Source organism: Myotis lucifugus, unplaced genomic scaffold, assembly GCF_000147115.1.
Source record: "Myotis lucifugus unplaced genomic scaffold, Myoluc2.0 scaffold_49, whole genome shotgun sequence".
Taxonomy (NCBI): domain Eukaryota; kingdom Metazoa; phylum Chordata; class Mammalia; order Chiroptera; family Vespertilionidae; genus Myotis; species Myotis lucifugus.
The window spans coordinates 5,586,140-5,613,661 of record NW_005871097.1 but is presented as its reverse complement, the minus strand read 5'-3'; the positions used below and the strand labels follow the sequence as shown (position 1 = coordinate 5,613,661).

Below are 27,522 nucleotides of genomic sequence, written 5' to 3'. Positions count from 1 at the left end.
CAGAACTCGTTCATGGTATAAAGAAATGCAATTATACCAGAGTGAAAGGGGGTTTGGGGAAGATAGAAGAGGGTAAAGGGGGAATAAATGGTGATGGAAGGAGACTTGACTTGGGGTGGTGAACATACAATACAATATACAGATGATGGATTATAGAATTGCACACCTGAAACTTATATAATTTTATTAACCAATGTCATCCCAATAAATTCAATAAAAAAGAAAATAGCCCTAACCAGTTTGGCTCAGTGGATAGAGCGTCGGCCTGCGGACTCAAGGGTCCCAGGTTCGATTCTGGTCAAGGGCATGTACCTTGGTTGCGGGCACATCCCCAGTAGGGGGTGTGCAGGAGGCAGCTGATTGATGTTTCTCTCTCATCGATGTTTCTAACTCTCTATCTCTCTCCCTTCCTCTCTGTAAAAAAATCAATAAAATATATTTTTTTAAAAATTGAGAAAATAAAATAAAGGCAAAAAAGAAATAGAATAATATAAATATTGCATGTGCATAAGCCATCTGTACAATATGGAAATGAGTATCACCAAGAAAGAGTTTTCCAGTTCAGCTAGCCATTCAACCTCTTTCATGTTGCCCTGGGTGATTCCGAGGTTTCAGAACAGCCATATATGCAATTTGCTATAACAAGAATATCCCACCAAAGGGTCAGGGTTCTACCACACTTCCTGCCTTTCAAGTTGGCCCAGCTTTATATCACATGTATTTGTTTTTCTGTGGTTATAAAGAGAAAACCCCCATTTGATCTTGGATGTGAGATTCAGCCTGAAACAGCTATGTCCCCCATTCATGAAACAATGGGATACAACAAAACAAACCTCCAATTTCATGTTGAAGCTGAATATTAACCAAAAGTTCAGAATTTTAAGATGAAGCAAGAGCTATGTTGATTCAAAGAGTCACTGGTCTCATACCAGTTTCATTTATGCATTCATCTACCAGCTTCATACACATACATCATTTCTTTTCTCCCCAAATAAAGAACATCTATAAGCCTTCAAAAACTTTAGAGTGATCAAATGCAATGTGGGGGCTTCCTCTTTTGATAATTTGAGCAGCTGCTGCGGCAGAATTGTTTTTCTTCACTCCCTTTCACTGGGTTTTCTCTCTAGCAGCTGCTTTTGTTTTTTGTTCCTGTGCCTCCTCCCACTTCCCCTCCTCTAACCAGTTACAAAGTTGGGGGCTGGGGGCGCTGAAAGACAAAGCAGTGCTTGTGAAAAATTTGAGTAAATCTGGGCTAATAGCCAAATTTAATTCTAAAGACCCATTTTGGAAGCTCAGGACTAAAATGGAACCTAGCATAGGTCTGGCTGTTTCTAGGACACCATGTCCCTATTTTGGGGAAAGGCGGAGAGGGAGGAAAGAGATTAATTTGATTCTATTGGCCACCATGTTTTGAAGATTTAATATGTATTAAAAATAAATCATTTCTCGTAGAGCTAAGCTATAAAGAGATTTTTAGTTTGAAATAATTTATGATTAGATAAAATTTTAAACTTAGTGGATGTACAGCACATCAATCATTGAGTTCTATATTTTTCCAAACCACAACCTTACTAGACCTTACCTTCCTAGAAATAGAGCAAATCTAGCATTTTTGTGTGTTTTTTTCTTTTAAGAAATGTCCAACCTAATTACCTTTACATTTTAGGATTAAATCCATTAGAAATATCTTGTGCTTCAAAGAATAGAGTAGCTGTTGGAAACGAAATTCACCACCCAAGTTCATAAACTCTTTTCAATGATTACATTATTCCCAAAATTGATTAAAAAAAAACAATTTTAAGAAGATAATCTCAATATATATATATATATATATATTGAGGTTATATAACACACACACACACACACACACACACACACACACACATAATTGAGGGAGAGGGAGAGAGATAGAAACATCAATGATGAGAAAGAATCATTGATCGGCTGCCTCCTACATGTCCCCCTCTGGGGATTAAGCCTGCAACCCAGGCATGTGCCCTTGACCGGAATTGACCCTTCAGTCCACAGGCCAACACTATCCACTGAGCCAAACCAGCTAGGGCTCAATATATCATTCTTTTATTAGTAAGTTATGTTGTAGTTATGGGAAACAATGCTCTTTTGTGTTTTATAGTCATCCCCAGAAAGATTATGGAATGATGATCACGAAAGCAAGACCACTAACTTGAGAATGATCTAACTGCACTTAAATTTGAAGGAATAAATGCACAAAAGAGTCTGTATGTTTTTTCTGTTTCTTTGTATCCTATTAATTCTACAACCCAGTTGCAGAATAATTAGTACATAAACCCAATTGTTTATCCTTCCATGCTTTGTCAAATCTTAAGAATCTACAAGAATAGAGTTTCCTCAAAAAATAAAAAATGGAACTCCCATTTGACCCAGTGATCCCACTTCTAGGAATATATCCTAAGAAATCAAAAGCACCAATCAGAAAGAATATATGCACTCCTATGTTCATAGCAGCACAATTTACAATAGCTAAGACTTGGAAACAGCCTAAGTACCCATCAGCAGATGAGTGGATAAAAAAGTTGTGGTACATTTACACAATGCAATACTATGCAGCTGTAAAAAAGAAATAACTCTTACCATTTGCAAAGGCATGGATGGACCTGGAGAGTATTATGATAAACAAAGTAAGCCAGCCAGAGAAAGATAAGTATAACATATCTCACTTATATGTGGAATCTAGTGAACAAAATAAAATGATGAATAAAACAGATCCAGAGACATAGAAGCATGGAACAGACTTACGAATTTCAGAGGGAGGGTGGAGGTGGGGGTGGTGATGGGAGGGGAGTGATTAACCAGGAACCTTATATGCATGTATGTATAACCCATGGACACAGACAATAGAGTGGTGAAGGCCTGGAAGGGGCGGGAATGTGCTAGAGGGGGTCAGTGGGGAAAAAAACCCAAAACAGAAATAAAGGGGATATCTGTAATACTTTAAATAATAAAGATAATTTTTTAAAAAGCTGGAGATACAAAAATGAGGAAAAAAGGGTAAAAGGGGTTAAGTATATGGTGAGGGAAGAAGATCTGACTTTGGGTGGTAAACACAATGCAATATACAGATGATGTATCATAGACTTGTACACTTGAAACCTAGTTTTATGAACCAATGTTACCCCAATAAATTTAGTATCAAAATTTAAAAATAAAATAAAAGCAAACAACATTAAGAAAAAGAATCCACAAGATCCCTGTGAAAGATAACATCACAGACAGCAGCTGACATTGACTGGGCATGTGTCATGTACAGACACAGTGCCTGCCACATCCCGTACATCTTCCCCTTTACATGATAACCCAGAGTTTTTGAGCGCAGAGACCGTGTCTGGGAGCACCTAAATAACTTGTTAGTAAGGGGTAATACCAAGATTTAAATCTAGGTTTGTCCGACTTTCAAAATTATACTTAAACATTTACATTTAAAGTTATTCAAATCCAGGTTTGTCTAACTTTAAAATGAACTTCAATAGTGTACTTCATTTTTAAAGTTAGCAGAAAAAAACTATTGAAGTTCATGTACTACATTACCAGAGGACTGTCTGAAATCTTAATTTATAGCTTATCAATTTTTACTTTACACACAATTATAACAGCTTGATTATCCCTTTATCATCCACACCCTGTGGCCGAACTCTGAAAATGGTGAGAAGGCATCATTGAGAGTACAAATGAGATTAAAGAGAGAAAATTATGAAGATGACACATAAAACATCAAAAGGACAGCTATTCTGAAACTATTTAATGCTTGGGCATCATTCCTCCCATCTCATCCTTCTATTGTAACAGGGCACATGAGTGGTGTCCATTATCAAAGATACTTATGACCAGTACTCTTGAAAAAGTGGAGGTCATGAAAGACAAGAAAAAACTGAGAAATTGTCACAGCTCGGAGGAGACTAAGGAGATGCGACAACTAAATGCCATGTAGGACCCTGAACTGGATCCTGAAACAGAAAAATGATCTTAGAGGATAAATTGGTGAAATTCAAGTGAATGCTTTAGTTTTGGTAACAGTATTGTACCAATACCAATGTTAATATCCTGCTCTTGATAACTGTACTATGGTTTTGGGGAAAGTTTGGTGGAGGTTATATACGAACTTTATACTGTTTTTAAAACTTTTCTTTATCTGAAATTATTTCAAACTAAACAAAAATTTTAAATAGATCTAATTTGGTTCCACATACATATATAAATTATATTTTAGAAATACCCGGCCCAGAAATCTTGAAAACAAAAACATTTTAGTTCTTTATGAAAGGGGTAAACTTCCTATTTAGTGAGTACAGAGTTGGCACGCATATATTTACTGAAAAATGAAAATATATCTCATTCCCATTGAAAGCAGTACTATCTGATAACTTTTAAAAAATAAACTTATTTTTGGAACAGTTTTTGATTCACAGAATTATTGCAAAGATAGTACAGAGCGTTCCCATGGACCCCACTCCCAGTGTCCCCTATTATTAATATCTTACATTAGTATGGGGTGTTGGTCATAATCACAAGCCCCATCCTGGGCACTTCTATTCATACAGAGGCTGATCCCACTGGCCCTTTGGGCAGCTCATTACATGGCTGACGATGAGGATCAAATTGACACTAATCACATATTTACTGAGCACTTACTATAGGCCCGGCATTGTCACAGTTTGCATATCGTCGGATTTAATTCTCCCAATAACAGAATTAGGTAGGTGCGTTTTATTTCTCCCACTAAAGGGAGAAGGAAACCGAAGCTCAGTGAAGGGACATGCTCCAGATCACCCAGGAGGAAACGACGGTGCCAGGGTTCACACTTAGGACTGGTTTCTAAGTACACACTCCTGACCACAGCAGTCATTCAACTGAAACCTCTACACAGCTATTTGTTTCCCATATCCTATATATGTTCACCTCGTGTTATGTAAAGTCAGTAAAAGTTGTACTCCTTTCAGCTTAACTTCACCATCCAGGAGTGTCTGATGAGCGTGCTTTGTCCCGATTCAGATCACTGAGGAAAATGAGGAACTGGACAGGACCCTGTAAGATTTCACCAGCTACCTCCATCCAGGGTGGTGTGCTCTACTATCTAACAGCAATGTTTGGGCCACACGTCAAAAAGTGTCCACTTGTCCGGCCGGCATGGTTCAGTGGTTGAGTGCCAACCTATGAACCAGGAGGTCACAGTTTGATTCCTGTCAGGGCACATGCCCGGGTTGTGGGCTGGATCCCAAGTGTGGGGGGTATGCAGGAGGCATCCAATCAATGATTCTCTCTCATCATTGATGTTTCCCTCATTCCTTCTCCCTTCTTCTCTGAAATCAATAAAAAATATATGTGTCCACTCTATTTCACCAGGTAGAGGTTGTCCCAATGATTGACAACCCTGGCTGCACATTAGAATCTCCAGTGGAACTTTAAAAAGTCCCTATGTCCAGGCAACACCCCAGAAAATTACATCACAATCTCTGAGGGTGGACCCAGGCATCAGCATTTTTGAAGCTCCCCAGGGGATTCCAGCATGTAGCTGGGGTGAGAGCCACTAGGCCAGCACACATTTCCCTTTATCCACAAGGAGACCAGGGATAGGACTCCCAGGTCTGGATCTGGGCAGTACGCTCCTCTTTCAGTCAAGTTTCCCACTGACAAAACATGCCAGCCACCTGTGACCAAACCTTTATGAACAGAATACTGGCCTTTGTGAGGTATGCACTCCACGACCTACGGAATTGGAGAAATAGGAACATAAATATCACCAAAGGAGAGGCTTCTCTTAGAATTTCTCAGCATTGACATCAAGCTCTTTCATTTCTTTTGGGAAGAACTAATTATACAGCTGAAATACCGAAGAACAAACCTTGAGTGTGCCATTGTGAATAATTCATCCTCCAAAGGGGCTGGGTTTATACAGGACAACATAAGCATTAAGAAGTTAAAATGTGGCATGTTTATATTCGTGTAGAGCTGTGGTCGAAAAACTGCGGCTCACGAGCCACATGCGGCTCTTCGGCCCCTTGAGTGTGGCTCTTCCATAAAATACCACGTGCGGGTGCGCATGTACAGTGCGAGTGAAACTTCGTGGCCCATGCGCAGAAGTCGGTATTTTGTGGAAGAGCCACACTCAAGGGGCCAAAGAGCCGCATGTGGCTCGCGAGCCGCAGTTTGCCGACCACTGGTGTAGAGCAACAAGTTGCAGAGAGGTTAGGAAAAACACCAGCAAACTGAAGTCATCATTTGTAACAAAAATATTGATAACACCTTATATTCTTCAACGGATAAAATTAGTAATGATGATGATGATGATGATGATAGTAATAATAGCTTAAACAGTGAGTATTTTCTATGGCCTGGGCATTGTTTTATGTACTTTCCATACATGAAACCATTTACTGCTCAACCATGTAAAGTAGGTACCTCACTGTCCATGGCCCAGAGAAGTGCACCTGCAGGTAACTGGTATTTAAATCCAGCAGTCTGGCACTGAAGCCCACCCTCAAGCATAAAATGACGCTGTTTCATCTGATCCTCAGGTTAGCTTTATCATCCACACTAGCATATGAAAGCAGCAGCTGCAATACTGACATGTCCACTGAGGCCTAGGCTCACAGATAGATAGGATCCCAGAGCTTTTAATGACTCAAATGAGTTGACTTCCATTCCATGCCTCCTTCTTGCTATGCCATAAACAGTTCTTTCTCAGATGCCTATCTATAGATACCAATGTACAATAGAATCTTCTGCTGGTAGAAATATAGCGGCTTCTAGCCATGTGGGACTGCTGAGCATTTTAAATGTGGCTGATGTGTCTAAAGCACTGAATTTAATTTAATTTAAACTAATTCAAGTTGAAATAGCGAGTGACTATCATACTGGAAACACAGCTACAGAGGCCATGAAAGGTCTATCATTTTCGCCTTTTATAATTACTTCTCAAACTAAATTCACTTCCAGCCTGTTTCCACGCTCATTTAACAGCTCCCCAGTCCATCTCAAGCTCTACTGAAAATAAAAGACCACCGAGGGGTTTTTACAAGCTTGAGCTCTGTGATCTCATTGGGAATTTGCCTGGCAAATCCACCACAGCAGGCTCAGCTATAAATTGGAATATGTGACTCACAAAATGTAGTCAAGAAAAATATTTCTTGAAGAAAAGCCATCACACATTTCCTTGCACATGGAGGATGTGGTTTGTTTTCAAAAAGCTGAAAAAGGGCTCAAGATAAGGCAAATGTGAACTCCACTGACCAGTAGCCAATTGCCTGGTCTGCCTAAAATACTACCCCAAGCTGAAATGACCAGTCCAAGTCTTTCCTAGTTGCCAGGCACACAGGGTGTTCATTATTTCCTTTGTCCATTCACCATTTTCTTTTCTTAGCTAAGAAAACAGATGCCAAGATGAATGTGAAAACTCTTACCAAATTTTATCCAAGAATAAAATCCAAAATATTGGCTTCTGTGGGGATTCAGAACAAGCCACCTCAAGAGAAGGTTTGTCTAACCTTTTCTTTTTCATATTAGCAGGAATGTGAAAGTGATGGCAGGAGCTGTGGCAGCCATATTGGCCCATGAAATGGAAGCCAAGTCTTGAGAATGATAGAACAACAAGACAGACAGCGCCTAGGTCTCTGACTCCTTTCTGTAGGAGAGCCACCAGACCAGCTGGCACTTTCACATCAGAAGGACAGAAACTTCTGGCATGCTGAGGTTATTCTTAACATTGTGGGGGCTCCATTATAATAGATAAACCTATATAACCCAGCTAGTTGGTATCATAACAAGTAATACAAGTATCTGTGTTCTGTTCTATTAAAAATAATTACAAAAGTGTATATACAAAGAACTGTTTTTCCAAGCCGCCTGGCATCCAATGGTGCTGCTGAAGTATTTCCAGAGAGAATAAACAATTTACATTATTTTATTGGGTCCCAGAATGGCAGTCCTCAGGTTGGTCACTCACCTTACTCATTGGATCTGGCCCAATTGATTTTAACCACTTTCCAAAAACCTAACCCACCATCTAAAATGTGCCACCATTGAGACCCTTAAAACAAATGAGCCACAGGTTTTCTTATTCCCTTTCCCACACTGGCAGAAGAAAATAGGTAGGAGAAATAGCCTCTGCCTCCTTCCTCTTCCCTCTTCCCTCTTCCCTCTTCCCTCTTCCCTCTTCCCTCTTCCCTCTTCCCTCTTCCCTCTTCCCTCCTCCCTTCTCTCTCTCTCTCTCTCTCTCTCTCTCTCTCTCTCTCTCTCTCTCTCTCTCATTGATGGTCCCTGTGGTTATAAGCACCAACACCCCAACAAATCAACCATACCACCACCTCCATCAAGAGGAGGTGAGGAACACAGAGAGTACTGGGGTTCAAATACCAGCGTTACCACTTCCTGGCTCTGTGACGTCAGTACTCATATCTGTGAAATGGTGGGGGTTACACTGGTTGATGCAGGTAGAGCATTTAGAACAGTACCTACACATAGTAAGTAATGACTCAGTAAATGTTTTATATATGTGTGTATCATACTTCTGTGTATACATAGATGTATGTTATACAAACAACTTATATATGCACACATATCTGTCTGCATACCTGTACGTTATATATAACATATATACTGCCCACACTAGGGATTGAGCCCGCAACCTGGGCATGTGCCCTGGCCAGAAATTGAACCCTGACCTCCTGGTTCATAGGTTGACACTTGACCACTGAGCCACACCGGCCGGGCTGTGTCTCCATTTCTGGACTGATTTGCACAAATATTCCGAGTTCTGTGAAAACCAAGATGATTCATAAAAGCAAAGTGCCCTTCTGTCCCAAGCTCAAAACCTATGAAAGCTTATTCTCCTGCATCTGTAATATACCTAATAATTAAGTGCATCTGCCACCTAAGCATCCCTCAAGGACCTCTGAAAGGCCCAGCAGGATTTTCAGCTGCTCTGACCCAACCCCAGGAGGGGGATGTGGCATGTGAGTACAGGGCAGGAAGGCCACCCAACGCAACAGTCTCTGGACCTGCCTCACAAGGCTTGGAACTGTAATTTTATTTTCTCAGTGACCAAGGGAGCTCATGTGAGCCATGAAAAAAGGATGCTGACATAGAAATATAAACACGATGCCAAGGAAAGATTTCCCTAAGGGTAGAAATGGATCAAAGAGCTCACAATAGAAGCAGTACTCTTCCCTACATTCCCCCCCCCTCGCTTTTGGAATGAATATTCTAAAAAAGGCAGCATTGTTACTGAGTAGGTCTCCAAAGCAGGACAGATTTCTATCACTGATATGGATACAGAACGCAGTTTATGCACAGAGACATCTACATCGACTGCTCTTCTCCAATCATCCAGAAGTTGAAATAGTTTGGAAGCGTCAGTCATTTGTGAAATAATCAAGTATTAAAAGACTCGGAATGGTTAACAATTGCCACAAAGCCCACTCCACAAGGGAACTACAAAACTCCTGGGCACCTGCTCCAAGCTACTGATTGGAAAATAATGCAGCACTCAGCATTGCTTAAGTTAGCTTACGAAGAGTGTGTATTTGCTTATTAATTCATATGTGTGTGTTTTAAGGTGACTCCATCTTAAAAATAAATAAAACAAGGCAGATTGGCTATAATGGGAGCTCTGCGACAGCACAGGGGAGATGGAAATACACTGAAATATTCAAGTCCAGCGTTACTGTAGGGACTCAAGTGAAAAGTGGGCACTTCTGCCTCAACACCTGCTGCAAACTGAAGATACACATAGGGAGACCAAGCACGATTCATCCCGAATCCCTCAGTTAATTGACAACCAAGCTGTGAAGGTTGTTTTACTCCATTAATCATGGCAAGGACACATGTAAGCTATTTTAAAAATATTCATGTTTTTTAATGGTGGACATTTTAAATCTCTTCAGTGCTGTATAGTAATAACCTTTGGCATTTCTCAAAACAACTTATGTGATCAAGTCATTAGCTGAAATGCCAGTTAAATAAGGAATCACTCACTGGACATGAGAAAGTTATGTGTAGAGATTTTTATAGGAATTATATTTTTAAGACAAGTAAGCACAGCCTGACATTTAAGTATAAAGTTACCATGGCAACAGTAACATATCCCATCTCTTCTACCCTAAAATATTCACAGGTAATAAAATTGTAGAAATAAATAAAGCATTCCATTTCAGTCTAAACTACAGGGTGTCCCCCCCCCAAATGTATATATATTTGCCCAGCTGGCATGGCTCAGTGGTTAAGCATTGACCTATGAACCAGGAGGTTACAGTTCGATTCCCTGTCAGGGCACATGCCCAGGTTGTGGGCTCGATACCCATTGTGGGGTGTTCAGGAGGCAGCCGATCAATGATTCTCTCTCATCATTGATGTTTCTCTCTCTCCCTCTTCCTTCCTCTCTGAAATCAATAAAAATATATTTTTAAAGATGTATACATACTTTAACAGCTGATAGATCAATTTTGAAAATGAAATGTATTTAAATAAACACGGCCTTTATAATTATTCAATGTGTGTGTATATATACTATTTTTGGACACCCTATATGTAAGAGACTGGACTTTGTCAGGCATTCAAGCAACATCTTAATTGGTTTTCGAGTTCATGCAATGGTGTCTCCAGGTTTCTAAAGAAGGAAGCATCACATAACAATGATGCTTCATTGTGTTATTATAGTTACTGACATCATGGTTTATCCTATGACACAACTTGTTGTTTTGATCAGTTTTATTACAAACCTTATTTTCCTAATTGTATGAAAGTGTCAATGATAATTTGCTACATTCAAAGAAATGCCCTTTTGCAAAGTTCTGATTCTTCCCAAGTGAATATCTTTCAGTAGGATGTTCACTTGCTGAAAGATTCAGATAAAATGAAGTCTGAAACCTGCTAGTACTTTCATTAAAATAGTCACTACAATGTCAAAGAGAAATGTCTCCCCTATGGTAATACATGTGGCAGGAATGTAGACCAGTATTGTGCCATTCCTTTACCAGAAAACAATGCTTTTTTGAACATATTTCTTTTGTTTTGCTTTTTAAAATTTTATCTTTATTATTGAAAGTATTACAGATGTCCCTTTTTCCCCACTGACCCCCTCCACCCCACACCCTCCCAGACCTTCACCACACTATTATCTGTGACCATGGGTTATGCATATAATTTCTCCCTACCCACCCTCCCCTGCCTTCCTTCTGAGATTCGTCAGTCTGTTCCATGCTTCTGTGTCTCTGGACCTATTTTGTTCATCAGTTTATTTTGTGCATTAGGTTCCACATATGAGTGAAATCATGTGATATTATCTTTCTCTGTCTGGCTTATTTTGCTTAGCATTATACTCTCCAGGTCCCTCCATGCTGTCTCCAAGGGTGAGAGATCCTTCTTTTTTTACAGCTGCATAATCTTTATCATGGTTTCTCTGCTCAGAGGTGCATCCTTCCAGACTGTGGGCTCTCCATCAAGGCCAAGAACTCTCTTATTCACCACTATAGTTCTTGCATTTCCAACTGCATTTGGGTAATGAATGTGCACAATTAAAGTTTGGAAGCTGGCTGGTAAAACAAGCTGTCTCTAATAATACCTTTGATAATGTTAATAAAAGCATCAATATCACAGCGAATAACTACCATGGACATTCAGAGCTTGGGCTTCAGCTGTGAACAGTCTTCCTTCTCCTCAGGCATCTCTGTAGGTGACTGTGACAATGACAACGCATTAGACATCTGTAGCTTCAGGAAGGCATTTCCTTATGGGAATGAAAGCAGAGCTGACTCCCTTAACTTTTCAACTTCCTTGATTTGCTTATTTGCAGAAGCCATCTAAACTCTCTTCAACTTCCGGAAATGGTCAAGAGAGACCAAACGTTTTATCCTACAGATTTCAAATAATAGTATACCAGTATGGCGGCCATCACAAAGAGGGGCTAGGCAAAAGGACTGGAGGGAGGGGTAAGAGATGGGAAGCAGAGAGTTTCCTGACTGGTCAATATGTGGCTGTATGGTTTTGGGTTGATAATATTTTCATGAATAAACACCTGTTTTCAAATATAAGGCTAAGTACTATACTGAATAGGGTTCTGATTACTTGATGTTTCATATTAGGATGAATTCTTAATTCTAGGAAACCAAGGTGTGGGTTTCCCCATTCATTTTTTTCTTTTACACTTTAAATGTGCAGTTTACAGTACACAAGTCATAACACTGCATTTTAAAATAGAAAATAAGATAACATGAATGGGAAAACAATTTTTGAATTCTTATAATTCAAATGCTTTTGATTTCCTGATTCATGCCAATATCTATTTTTTTCCTGTTCTCTAAAGAAATTAGATGACATTTTCAAGCAAAAGTTGTTAATGGGCAAGAATTAGAACATTGAAATCTTTTTTAAAAATACAGCGAAGGGACTGGATAAAGAAGATGCGGTACATACACACAATGGAATACTACTCAGCCATAAGAAAGGATGAAATACTGCCATTTGCAACAACATGGATGGACCTTGAGAACATTATGCTAAGTGAAATAAGTCAGTCAGAAACAGCTAAGAACCATATTATTTCACTCATATGTGGGATATAAAACTGAAACTTATGACCACAAACAGCAGTGTGGTGGTTGCCAGAGGGAAGAGGTAGAGGGGGAAAAGAGTTCCTAATATAAAGTGACAGCAGAAAAATCTAACTTTGGGTGGTGGGCACACAGTGCAATATACTGATCTTGTAACAGAAACCCATACCTGAAACCTATATGCTCATGTTGACCAATGTCACCCCAATACAATATTTATTTATTTATTTTTTAAAAAATAAAAATACACTGAAGGTTTTCCCATTCTTAACGCCACCCTCAAAGAGCAATTTTACATTTATTTCTAGTAAGGCCCATGAATGTTTAGTAGTTTTACAGATATAATACTATAAAATACTAAAGAATAAGACTTTCGAACAACCTATGTAGAAATCTCAGTAGGTGAAATTACATTGGAGTTTTTTTTTCACAAAGCTATTAAAGTAAGATGTACCAATTGAAAATAGTAACATATTCATATATGTTTAGGAATCATTAAACTGTATGGACATAAAAACTTGACACTTACCTGGAAATGACCACATTTTTACCAATTTCAACTAAAAATATGGGGAGGGGGGACTTTCCTGAAAATATAAACAATAGTTAATTTTCTATGCCAATATTAAGCTACCAAAAAGCATTCATTAAATGTCAGTGAAATGACAGACGAACATAACTAGAAAACTTCCTCTATCTCATACCTAACAATTACCCAGACAGGTGTACCACACACGTGAAGAGAACATAACACGCACAAACCCACACTTACAGAGGAGATAAATTAGGGGATGATTCTTTGCTTCACCAAAGGAAATGCTGAAGAACAGCAGTCTTTGGTTCTTAAGTATTTGTGAGCAGAACCCCAGGTTTGGGGACAATGAAACCTAAAGCCTTTGAAGACTTATTATTAGAATGAGGCTATAGCCTCATCAGCAGTTTCAGGGAGGAAAAAGAGAATGGGCACTTCCTTTGTTTCACTGCAATGTCAGGCTGGAATGGTCCCTGGGAGAGAATATTTAGGCTGCTACCTTCTGTATTACACTGAACCACATGGAAATGCCATATCATACGCCAAAAATGGTCTAATGCGGTATATTTCATGTGTCTCAACTTAAGAATTTCACCAAGGATTGGGAAAGTCAGGGAAATATTATACTTAAATCACTCATTGTACTCTTCATCAGCAGCTCTTAGAATAAAATAAAAAGGTTAACCTATTGCTTGAAATTAAATGCTAAATGAACAAATAATTGGCTCACTTCAATGTTATATGCTATTTTCTTTTGTTACGTGAATATTTGAGAGTTTGCCAAAAAAGAGGCTGAAATAATAAATAAATAAAACCCTCAGGTAGTCCTAGCTGGTGTGGCTCAGTGGATAGAGTGTCAGATTGTGGACTGAAGGTCCTGGGTTCAATTCCGGTCAAGGGCACATGCCTGGGTTGTGGGCTCGATCCCCATTGGTATGTGAGTGTGTGTGTGTGTGGGTGTGTGCGCGCGCGCGCGCGCACGAAGGAGGCAGCCGATCCATGATTCTCTCTCATCATTGATGTTTCTGTTTCTCTCTCCCTCTCCCTTCCTCTCTGAAATCAATAAAAATATATTAAAAACAAACTTAAAAAAAGAATTTTATAATTCGGTTTTATATCGTACATAGTATTATTATTTGTTTCATTATTTCTTAACATAAAGAATGCCTTGCTTGTGGTAAGAGTTTAATGGATATCAATTGAATTAAACAAGTAGGTCCATATCAGCACCAGTAATTAGCAATATCCAAGACTGGGTTCTGTCCACATTGAGAGAGGCTTGTCCTAATGGCACCTTCTGAACTGGGCAACCCCTTCTATATTTGGGTCCCTTTATTTGGTGTCTAGAATCTCTTGCCTTTTTTCAGCCCAAACCCCAAACTTTCCCATGGTCTATATGTCATTAAAGTTTGCAAAGACCATCTTTTACAATTTCAAAGTTTAGTTTAAATCAATGTATCCCAACCTTGGAACTCTTGACATTTTGGGGCCAGATGACTTTGTTTGGGGAGGGGGCTGTCCTGTTCACTGTAGGATGTTTAGCAGCATCTCTGCCCGCTACCCACTAGATGCCAGTAGTACCCTCCCCTTGACTCCAGTTGTAACAACTAAAATCGTTTCCCTTGGGGGCAAAATCGACTACAGTGAAGAAGAACCATGGGTATGAAAAATTCTTCTTCAAACACAAAATAACATTGTTGCTTTTTAAAGCATAAGAGGCTTCCATTGGTCATCAGTCCCTGAAAGAATGAGAGGTTGACTCCAAATACTGCCTCCACACATTGAGTCTCAACCTTGGAACTCTTGACATTTGGGGCCGGGTGACTTTGAGGAAAGAGCCTGCCAGGCAGCAAGTCTAATATCTCCAAGCCACCAACTTAGTGGAGGTATCTAATCAAAAACCCAGTCTGTCACTGGTTGGTCAAAAGTTTCCTTTTTCTCTTCAGTGATAGCTCACTTGTCATGTTAGGCTGAAGACACTGCAAGGCAATCAAAAAGTAGAAGTAGCGCCATTTTTGCTCAAATCACTAAATGCTAAAATAAGATGATAAAAAGTAAAAAGAACTTAACTTTTATGCCCGAATTTAGACTTCAGTTTTGAATTCTAGCCCCAACCGGTTTGGCTCAGTGGACTGAAGGGTCCAGGGTTCGATTCCAGTCAAGGGCATATGCCCGGGTTGTGGGCTTGATCCCCAGTAGGAGGTGGCTGATAAATGATTCTCTCGCATCGTTGATGTTTCTCTCTCTCTCTCCCTCGCCCTTCCTCTCTGAAATCAATAAAAATATATTTAAATTCTAGAGTTTCCACATCGAGAGACCCTTCTAAGACAAAAAACAGGACAAAAAAAGTGAATGTCAAGAACGGATTCTTATGACTGGGGACTTTCAGGATTACTCAAATCTAAATGTACAGAGGTGCGTGCATGCGTGCGTGAGTGCGTGTATTTGTGTGTGTGTTGGCTGGAGAGGAGAAAGCAGACAGTGGGTAGACACTGTGTAGCAGTCCTGACTTGTTCTGGTCATCATCATCAACAGAAAGGGAGTACTAGCACTCTATTAAAAACTGCATTTCCAAAGATATGTTTCAGGACAATTTACATTTGTGATTTCTCTTGCCTCCAAGTAAATAAAAGTTTGAGGCATTGTGCAGGAATAAGAATATTTCTGTGATGTGATGAGTAACAGTCGTACACATAATCTCATTTGACAGCTGAATAAACCACTTTCTGGAATAAATCAAGCTGGCCGTCCAGCCCAACGCTGGCCTCTTCTTTGCAGGGTGAGCAGCTATATAAAACTATTCCAGGAAAATACTTTCCATTTAACTACTTAGGCAAAATAGGTAATCTCGAAATGACCAAGAAAAGTTCATTTTCACAAGTAACATCACCAAACATGGAAGTAACACTCCAACAGAAGAGCCATGTTTAAATCATCCTAGGGTTACCTTAGCTACCTTAGCTACATTGCACTAAAGTATTAATGGAAAATGGGCTCCCCCCTGCCCCCCCGGCCCCATTCTCCTTCAACTAAGAATTTGTACCTTAAAGGTAAATGTGTTCTTTGTAATGGAGCAAATTGGGTCATATTTTTCTTTTAGAAGAAATCCACATTTATTTTTATCATAATGAGGGTTTTATTTTCTTATCTTACTATATGTCAAGGGTTGGTTTAAGTAAAAATACCTCACTTTGCTTCAGTTTTTATGACCAGGCTGCTACATGATAACTCAGAATCAGCTTCCCCCATAGTTTCTATGTTAATCTAAACAAGTTTGTCCATTCAGCTGCACTTTCAGAAGTCACAGATCTGGAAGGAAACATAACATCTCATGGCATTAGATTTAACCACGATTGACTTTTTCTTTTAAAAAAGCCACAGAAACTATGAGGGACCTCTAATAAAATTTTAAAAGGTGTACAAAAACATTCTTAAGGGGTATAAAAGAATATCTATTTGTATGAAGAGATACACCACATATACAATTGGAAGGTTCAATATAGTAAACACAGTGACCATCACCAAAATTATTCTGTAAAGTCATTGTAATCCCACCCAAAATCCTAGTACAAATGTGTGTGGAACATGAAAAGCTGATTCCAAAAGCAAAAAATGAAGAATAGCTCAGATACTTTTAAAGAAGAATAAGAAAAGTTCTATAAATAGACCAACAAAATAAATCCCGAGGCATGGAGACATGGAACAGACTGACATATTGGGGGGGGGGAAGGTGGGGAAGGGGTGAGAAGAAATTAACCAAAGAACTTATATACTTATATGCATAGCCCATGGACCCAAATAATAGTGTGGTGAAGGCCTGGGGGAGTAGAATGGGAGGAGGGCGAAATGGGGGACATCTGTAATACTGCCAACAATAAAACAATATATTTTTTAAAACGAGAAAAGTTCTCCTAGGAGATATCCAGGCATATTATAAATCTACAGGAATTAGGACAGGGTAGTATTAGTACACAGATGGCGAAAGAACAGGAGTCCAGAGATGTATACACATATACAGTAGGAAAACTTAATACTTGAGAGATGGTATAAAGATCAGTGGGAAAAGGATAAACTATTAAGTCCCTGGTGGTTTATGTATAGGAAATACAAAATAAAAATAGATTTCTAACTCATACTATTCCAAAAAACTAAAATCCCAATGGAATAAAGACTGAAAAATGAAAAGCATACATTTAAAAAAAACTTTAAGAGAAAATACATTGGAATAGAAGAACATCTTTATCACCTTTGAAATAGGAACAATTTTAAAACAAGGCAAAAATTAAAAGCACAAATCATAAGACTAACAAAAATATTGATAATTAGGGCTTTATTACAATAAAAATGCTTTGTACAATAAAAGATGTGTTCCACAAAGTTAAAAGATAAACCACAGAGAGGAAGATGATATTGACAACACATTTAAATAAGAGTTAGAATTCAGGATGTATAAAGAATTGCTACAAATCAATAAGAAAAAACACACACAAAAAAAGGGATATAAATGAAAGAGAAAACACAAATGGCCTAATAACTTACCAAGAAGTTTCAACCTCTAGGGCAGTGGTTCTCAACCTTCCTAATGCCGCGACCCTTTAATACAGTTCCTCATGTTGTGGTGACCCCCAACCATAAAATTATTTTCGTTGCTACTTCATAACTGTAATTTTGTTACTGTTATGAATCGTAATGTAAATATCTGATATGCAGGATGTATTTAGGCGACCCCTGTGAAAGGTTCGTTCGACCGCCAAAGGGGTCGCGACCCACAGGTTGAGAACCACTGCTCTAGGAACATTCAACATAAAAAACAATGAAATACCACCTCATACCTATAGAATTTTTGAAAAATTAAATGCTGCGACAAATACCAAATGCTGGTGAAGATACAGAGAAACTAGAATGCTTACACATTACTGGTGAGAGAATAAAGTGATACCACTACGTGGAAAGCAGTAGTGACACTATACAGTTTAAAGCCAACTTTATGTGATGACAAAGCATTTATTTCGCTAACTACATCATTACTTCAGTCAACAAGACAACATAATTTTTCACTGAAGAAATAAACACATTGTTATAGTCTATGCCCAAACAACACAAGAAGAAAAGTTATTTTGGCAAAAACAGTTTTATATCTATTTCTAAAAATTTTCAGGATGAGAATCAGAATCAGATCTTCAACCCTTTTTTGCAAACTTGGACTCCACTTGACTACCCACTAGCCAACAGTTGACTAACTACTGTCAATTGAGACATTTTCTAAAACTCCATCTTCTTCAGGAAATGAATTCAAGGGAGGTCTCAAAAGTATTCATACTGATCATATCATGAATAAATACGCAACATCTCCACTTCCTCTTTATTCATAACCCATCATGATCTACTTTCCATCCCGAGGTAGATAATGGGATGCCTTATCTTTGTAATCTCTTCCTCACCATGCTTGTTTTTCATGTACCATTCTCATCTTTCATCAATTATTTTCAAAGTCCTGCTGTATTTATGTTTTCCCCTTAAAATGGAAGGTAAGAATCAGTGGTTTATGCACTCCCTAACACAGCTCTATGCAAATAGGCATTTAATAAATGCTTTTAACCATAATGATGTAGAAGCAGGTCTATGTTCCAAACAGAAATAATCACCAGTTTTAAAATAATGTTATTAATGTTGATTAAGTGTTCATACTGTATGATTCCACTTATATAAAGTACAAGAACAGGCAAAACTATGTTGGCAGAAATTAGGAGTGAGTACCCCTGGTCAGAGGTGCCGGAAAGGGAGTTTGCTGGGGATTTCTGAGGAGATAATAATGTTCTGCTTCTTAGTCTGTGTATTGACTACTTAAATTTGTAAAAATTTGTCAAGCTGTATGCTTGGGATTTCCCCACTTTCTGTATATATGTTATATTCCAATAATAAATTTTAAAATGATTTTATAATATCCGTGTCTGTTACAAAACATCTAAAAATATTTGTGACAACATATCATTATATGAAAGCGCTCAAACCAGTTTTTGGTAACCCAGGACAGTGGCTTTGCAACATGGTAATAACACTTGGAATAGAAATTCATCTCTTTAATGTTCTTAACTCTGTTGTACTTACCATGGAAATTGTCAGAATATGCCACGCGTGAAAACTAAAAGGAAAATATTTAAAAATTGCTGCAAAAAATAAATTTATCTTCAGGGTTTGAATTTCTCTGCTAATTACATTTCTCCTTGTGTGAAAGAACAGATGCCTGCATTTAAGCTGCCATTTTAAAAGCCACCATTTAAGCATTCTTTTCAGGGAGCCCATGTGAAATAGCACATTCCTAAACCTAAAAGAGTGGCCTGATGCACATACAAAATAGCAGATTTTCCAGGCTCCTTCTATCCTTTGCTTCCAATGTTCCTGTTTCTTTTTCTACAAGTGTGCTCAGATCTCTCACAAAACACCAACTTAAGGTCTCTCTACCAGTAGGTAAGATTTGAGAATGGGGGGAAGCAATGACATTACAGACTGTCCTTAAAGGATCTCTGTTATAAATAAGGGGGAAACCAGTCCTTCCTCTTACAACTCCTGTGTCTCTCAAACACATGGAAAACATAATGCTGTAATGACCATAGACCCTAAGGATGAAATAGAATGTGCAGGAAGGTTGCCTTAAAGGCTTAATCTGGGTAGATTTGATTATACTTAAGGAGATGAATTCTAAATTTGGAAAGGTCATCAAAGTAATTAAGGATGTTAAGAAATGGGACTAGATCCTTGATGTCTTTCCACTTAATGAAAAGAACAAGATGATGAAAATGATTTTAATAAGCAAAATGAGCTTCATATTGATTTAGTCCTTTCAAAGATAAAGTGCCCTGAACATCAGAACAAGTTGCCAAGGAAAGCCAGGCACTCTATTCCCAGGGGTATTTGGTTTAATTATCGAGATGGTTTAGCTGTCATTTTACTGCAAAGAAAGAGTGAATTAGGTGGTCCAAAAGGCTCCCTGTTCTAGCTCCAGATTCTCTGGTAATATTAAAAAAGTAAAAAAAAAACAAAAAACAAAACTTCCTTCAGCTAGAAAAATCCAGCATCCCTTTCTGAAGGATAACACCTTTGAACCAGAGATCTTCCCATTTTGCAGATGTGTTCAAACAAGTCCTCAATAATGCCACTACTCAGATTTTATAATATTGCGAAGCACAAAAGGTTTTTAATCCCTTTACTCTATAGCAGTGATTCTCAAAATGGGGCGATTTTGCCCCCCCCCACACACAACAGTTGTTATTTGGCCATGTCTGCAAACATTTTTGGCTGTCACGGTTGGAGAGGGAGTGGGTAGAGGCCAGGGCTGCTGTTCAATATCCTAAAGTGCACAGGACAGCCTCTCAGGACAAAGGATCATCCAGCCCAGAATGCCAATAGTGCTGAGGTTGAGAAATCATGCTTTAAAAGTACATTTGAAAGAGAAGGAAAGGAGACTTCTTTTAATTCAATATCTGCCTCCAGATGCTCCAAAGAATAAAGTTGAATTGAATAGTCGTCTGAAAACAAACAAATAAATGTACAAGCAAATACTATGCAATAACTGCAACTCAAGGTTATTTATAATAGATTTGCCACACCAAGTGCAAATGTACTGAGTTATATACAACAATTAAAAGTAAAATTAGAAAGATTAGGTTTAAACTTTTTCCTTTGGCAGATTTTTGCTCTAACCAAGTAAGCAATTTTTACTTCTGGACATTAAAATCCCATTTTCTGATTACTAGAAAATGCACTTCTTTTTAATTAAGTGATCAGCTCATCTATCAGATGTAATTATCAACCTAAAAAGAAAATTTAAAATAAATGGCCAAGATTGATCAAGAAAAATAAAGAGAATACAAATTACGGACCTCACTAGGAATGAGCATCACTACTGATCTCACGGACAAGAGGATTAAACACATAAAACAAGAATGTTATGCACAACTTTATGCCAATAAAGTCAGTAACATACAAAATGTGGAAAAGTCCTTGAAAAACACAACTTGTAAAAACTGAAACAAGGAACAAGAGGAAATGTGAACACTACTATCTTTGTTAAAGAAATGTAACTCAGAACATTTCCACAAAGAAAACTCTGGACCCACACAGCTTCACCGGTAAATTCTTTCAAATATTTAAGGAAGAAATAATATCACTTTTAAAATTAATAACGAAATAAATACATAGACAAGGACCACGTTCCATTTCACCAGCCCTTCTGGAATCACACCAAAGAACCAATCACCCTTTCTGTCCCAGAAAGGCTTACACTTCCTTTCTTCTCTAACTTATCTTTTGAAAGGAAGGAAGCAATAGACAAGATTAACATTTTTGCAAAATTCATTTATATGTGTCCATTTGTAATCAGTTAAAATGTGTCACTCCCTATTTGGCTTCCTGTGCTCCTCCGCCATCTTATGTTCTACTCCCCCCTCTTCCACTTACTCTCTGCTATGGCCAGGCCAGTTTCTTCAGGATCCCACAGTAAACCTTGCTCACTCGTGTCTTCCACGTGGACCTGAATCCTTTCCACCCTTCTCAACACACCTCAAAGCCAAGTCTCCACCAGAAACTTCATGTAAGTTAGAAGGTCTTAGCCTTCTCAGAACTCCTTCCAGACTCTTATTTGGAATTTTATAATTAGACCCTAATGATTCTATCTCACTGGGCTTCTTTTATCTCCTCGGGGAGAATGTCATCTCCTTCCAGCTGTTGCTTCCCTGCTTAAAATTCCTTCATGATTCTCTAACACCAAGAAGGTAATGATTAAGTCCTTTGCTGACCTGGCTTCTCTTCAAGCCTCAGCTCTCCCCACTTCCCCCACATTCAGGCTATGCCCAGCTCTTCAAAGTGCCCAAGCTGCAGTCTCTGCCATGCCTCCTGCTTTCGCACATCTATACCCAGGGCCTGGGATGTCCTCTCCCAGACACACTGTGACTCCCGTCATCCTGCAGATCCTTCCAGAGTCAGATCAAAGGTAACTGCATCCCTGAGGAACCCCTCTCTGAAATACCATCCCCTTTTTTGTCCTCAGACAGAGGAAATTATTCTACAGGATCTTGTACTTATTTCTCTTATCATTCTCTATCTGCCTCTACAAAGTGACTGTGGGGATCTGAGGACAGGGCTGGGTCTTATTTATTTTATTTGTTTATTTTTTGCTTCAAGACTTAGCACTGTACCTGGCTCATCTAAGCCGGATTCTGAATCTCACAGTGTGATCACCTGCCATATTCGAGAGCCTTCACGGTGATGGGCATGTAACAGGAACTCAAAGGCTTACAGATTGGCACTTGCTAGTTGCAGAGTATTGCAATGGGTACTCATTTAACCCGATTGTATAAGGTGGGAATGGAAACACAAGACTGTTATTACCTTTTAAACCTCAGGGCAATAATGAATTTCACTGAAACAGTGTTTCCCTCCAAGCTTCCCTGAACTTCAAAACTCTGACAAGACGAAGTGTTTTTCACCAGAGAGAGGAAAATATTTCATAACATCAAAAGAGAAAAGCTAAAGGCAAAAAAAAAAAAGAAATGAAATAACACTCAAACTGCTCTTTAAATTGTTTTTGTGTCTGTGTATGCCTGCAGCAATCAAATTACTTCTAAAGTGACTTCAAGCTGTGAATTCTGTTATTCTGTGAATATCTATGCTAAAAATATTATTATTAAAGAATAATGTCATTTACCTATTTAATTTAGTATAATCAATCATAGTTTATAATACATAAGTAAATATTTTACATACCTTGAAATATATATATTTATAATGTTGATAGACAATAAAGTATATTTTATGTGGTAAAACCTTAACCTTTCAACAAATATTTGTGGAGCACCTACAATATGCCAATCATTTGAATGAAAATTGGGATACAACAATGAATAAAACAACCTTTGTTCTTGACAAATTTGGTATTTGAACAGAAAAGAAGGCATATGAAAAACACTGACAAACCAGCTAATAGTAACCTGAAAATTTATGTAAAATTATTAAATGGATAATATTGGCTCAAAAATACAGTAGAAGCTCTGTTACCAACATTCACTTAGTGAGCCCATGTTTTCTATTCTTTTTGTTAACCACACTGACCGCTGTCCACAGATCTTGACCTCAAAGCTATTCTCAATACACCTCTGGACTATTTCTCCCACCAGCTGAATTGTCTACCTCAGAAGAGCCAGTTGTTTGTTACTTTAATTATGAAATTAAATTCAATATTACACAAACTAATAAAATATGAGTGCTAATTTTTTTTTTATTTCTTGAAAACCAGGCCGATGGCTTTGAAAAGTCTTAACAAAGAGGACTCACTTGGAAAAATGATTGCAAAAAAAAAAGTGCCCGGCAAGATAACATTAAAGCTACCCAACTGCTTGACCCTGATACAGCAGATAAGGATCTTCTCTAAGAAACCCTTGGAAGGGTCAAGTGGTTTGGACAACAGCTTCTTCTGGAGCAAAGTTACACTAAATAATTACTTCCTGTTTGTCACAAACAGTACTTGGTGCTATTGGGCTACAAGGTTTTTTTCAAAATTGCATGGGAAATTTGAAGGGCATGCTCTCCAAGAAAGAGGAGGGTGGGCTGCTACTAGATCTTTACACTCAGAGGGAGGGAGGCTAGCACATTCTGGGATACTTCCTGCCCAGCTCTTCATCAGGATACTATTCCTTTGTCTCCACTGCATCTGAATTCCTGAGCAAACTCCCAGACCCAGACATTGTCTGCTAGAGTTCTCAGTAGGCTTCCTTCTGAGTCTTGCCTCTGAAGGTGGCCTGGGCCCTGGGTGGGGGGTGAGGAAAAGTTCTCAGGAACAGCCAGCTCTAAGGGGAAGAGGGCAGAAGCCAAAGCTAGAAGCACTCCTCTACCAGTCTCCATGGAGAAAGCTCGTTGTTCTGTTGGCAGGGACGTCAAGATGCCAGCATTCAACGAACCTACAAATGATGCCTAGGATGCTGGCTTCATGGAAATAAACAGTATTCAATTAGGGAGCTGTTTTTTCATGTTTTTCAAGCATAACATTACCCTCTCATTTCTTTTTCTAAATTACATCCATTTCGGTCTGTTGGAGCCCCCCAAAATAATTTCATCAGATCTTTCATTTTTGTAGTAAACTGAAATTAAGAAGAGAAAATTATTTACCCAAGGTCACACAGTCAGTTAGTGGAATTCCTGTGGTGGGCACCTGGGCCTGTGGCTTGCCCTGCTTTTCCTGTTTCTTAGTCCCAGGAACAACAGCACCAGCAGCACCTGGGAGCTTGCTAGAAACACAGAAACTCAGGCCCCACCCAGACCCACTGAATCAGAAGCTGTTTTTTTAACAAGGTCACAGTTGACCTGTATGCATGTTACAGTTAAAGAAGAACTGCTCTAAACCAGATATTTTAAATGCTATTTTTTGTGAAGTGATAAATTCATAATCTTCACATAAATTTCCTTGCAACAAGATGGATCAAAACAAAGATCATTTTACATACAATTTTCATTTAAAATGATAGCCAGCTAATGAAACAAAATCAGCCTTTCTCTCTGGATACATGATCCATATGAAAGCAGGATGGATATCCTACACATGCCTTACAAGAGGTTACTGCATTGAATCCATTCAGTTGCTATGCCTTCAGGCCTGTGAATTAGGTAACAGAATCAAAATTCTGTTAGGCAGTGTGGGTTCCCAGCAGCTAAAAGCAGAGTAACACGGAGAATACGTGTGCATACACACACTCACAATGGGCAAATGTGGAACTCTTCAGCCAGTGAAATAAATACTTAGTTTCATCACACTCATTTAGTTGGTGTACTGCATATACACAATACATCAACATCTTCCCATTGTGCAAAACAACCAAAGTTACTGAATAGTCAAACACACCACAAACATCAATTGGCTCATTGCATTTACATGAACCATCCAGAATAGGCAAACCCATAGAAAGTAGATTAGTGGTTGCTCTGGCTCAGGCTGGGGGGAGGGAAGGACAGGGAGTGACTTCTAGTGGGTCCAGGGCTTCTTTTGGGGGTGATGACAATGTTAGTTAGTGGTGGTGGCTGCGCAAGTCTAAATACACTAAAAATCATGGACTCTGTGCACTTAAACGTGCCAATTGTAATGGTATGTGAATTATATCTGAACAAAGCTGTAAAAAGAAAATCAATTGGCTCAACAACGTGTTTTCTTTTAAGATGCATTGAAACATACAATTGTACACACCATCATTGCTCATTACTTTATTTTTCCACTTAAAGATGTTGAATACCTTAAAATTTGAGTCTGAAGGGGCTTTTATTTCCATGGACCTCCCCCATTTTACCAGGAAATTAGCTGGTAACAGTTTAAGGAAGTGACGTGCATGAGAACCAAAGTCCCAACTCAATGGACCAATGGTCAGAATTTTCCCAGCATTACATCATTTCAATGAAAACATTCATGGGGAATGTTCAGTAATTGAATACAACTGGAAAAATAAAACCAGTTCATGGCCCTGTGGTGTATTTACTAAGAACCTCCCAAAGAAAATCAGTATGTTTCCTTTTTAGCATGAAGGGAACTTTCTTTTTTTATGTAAAAACTAAACACTAACACCAAGGATACAGGCAGCACCAGTGAAGTATGCACAAATTAACATAAGTTGGCAAGCGAAGTGTAGAACCAACAATTGTCCAAGACACAAAGTACTTCCTTGAGAACAGGCCTCTGCTTTGGGCATTGGCTTCATGAGAACTTCCAGACCTACTGAAAAATAAAACCCTCACTGAAGCCCAGGGTATTGTGAAAGTCGTTCTCAAGAAGGTGCCCACATGAGAATCAGAGGCTCAATTTTGAACCTGTACAAATCCCAATGCTTGGCGTTCAAAACCCAGAAACTTTATTTCAGGAAAATGAGTTAGTGCTTTTGCTCAATGCTGCACTTGGTGGAACTTCCACATCGTGGCCCCAAGCATTGCCAAGGGGGTTACAGGCTGAGCAGCAGCCCTGATTTTTGTGTATGAACCTCATTTATTTTTATTTTATTTTTTAAAAAAATATATTTTATTGATTTTTTACAGAGAGGAAGGGAGAGGGATAGAGAGTTAGAAACATCGATGAGAGAGAAACATCCATCAGCTGCCTCCTGCACACCCCCTACTGGGGATGTGCCCGCAACCAAGATACATGCCCCTGACCAGAATCGAACCTGGGACTCTTCAGTCCACAGGCCTCTCTAGCCACTGTTCCAAACTGGTCAGGGCTGAACCTCATTTAAAAGGGAGCACTGAGTGATGTGACTACTCAGGTGGGGGCAGTTGGAGAAGTAGGAACCAGAGTCACCTGTCCCGCAATTCGGCCCTTTCAGAAGGATTTTGTCCTAGCTTGCCCTAGCTCTTTGGTAAAGAAATTTCCTGTTGGACTCAGGGGCTTTATTTCCTTTCCGATTTTGATCCCCTTGTAAATTTTTAAAAATTATAAAATTCTTTGCACTTCCTTTAAAATGCAAAATACGGAACCCTCCTTACCATAGCCTCACCCAAAACTTAACTGGCACAGGATTACCTCCTCCCACATACACAAGCCAACCCAGACTCAATCGCAGGGGGATATAGGATGGGGTAAGGGGCTGGGGATAGCGGGCTGGGGATAGCCCTGCAGTCACTCCTTAGCCCTCACCATTAACCCGCAGTGCATTAGCAATGCTTTGGATGGGTCTTCAGCCTGTGGCTTTTGTGGCGCTGGTGGCTGGAGTCTGTGAGTCACTAGAGAAAGATGACCGAGCAGGGAGAGAGCACCCTTTCCCCAGCACTCAGGCTCAGATATTTCCAGGGCTGCGGCGGAATGAGGTTGATTCCCCACCCCGCCCCCCGCCCTCCAGGAGGTTCCCTGGGGATACAGAGTGCGCCTTTCACGACAGGTTGCTGACGGCAGCATTTCGGGGTCTTAGGAGGTGACAGAAAGAATCTGCCGGCCACCTAACCTCCGCCCCGGCCCAGGTCGCAGATGCTCAGTCTCCAGAGCTGGGCTGTCACCGTTACTAGGCAGTCGATCCCCAACTGCACCGGAACCCGCCTGGCACACCGTCCCCTCCGGCGCCCAGGTCCGCATTTTCATAGTTGGAACAGGGGACAAAGAAATGAAACCCTCTGTCCCATCCTGTCCCGGTCCCCTCCCACCTCCCTTGTTTCCAGGGTCGTGGTTCTCACATGGGGTCTTCTTCCCAGAGACCCTGGGGAACCAGGCGTTTGTTTCACGTGGGTTCGGGCCAACGGAACCAGGGCAGGGTGCGACAGGACCGAACTCGGCGCCGGGAGCTCGGGTGACAGGGAGGGAGAGCGTCCCAGGAAAGGGGCCAGAAGCTCGCTACTCTCCAACACCCCCTGATCATGAACGCAGGGGCCGCCTCCCGGGGCGCTCCGTCC

The 27,522-nt window shown here is 39.5% G+C and overlaps 1 protein-coding gene across 1 annotated transcript in view; it reads right to left on the bottom strand.

Annotated features, from left to right (window-relative positions):
* Positions 1-27,522, bottom strand: part of GPM6B (glycoprotein M6B) — a 143,740-nt gene that overhangs the window by 115,773 nt on the left and 445 nt on the right. The window lies entirely within an intron of this gene.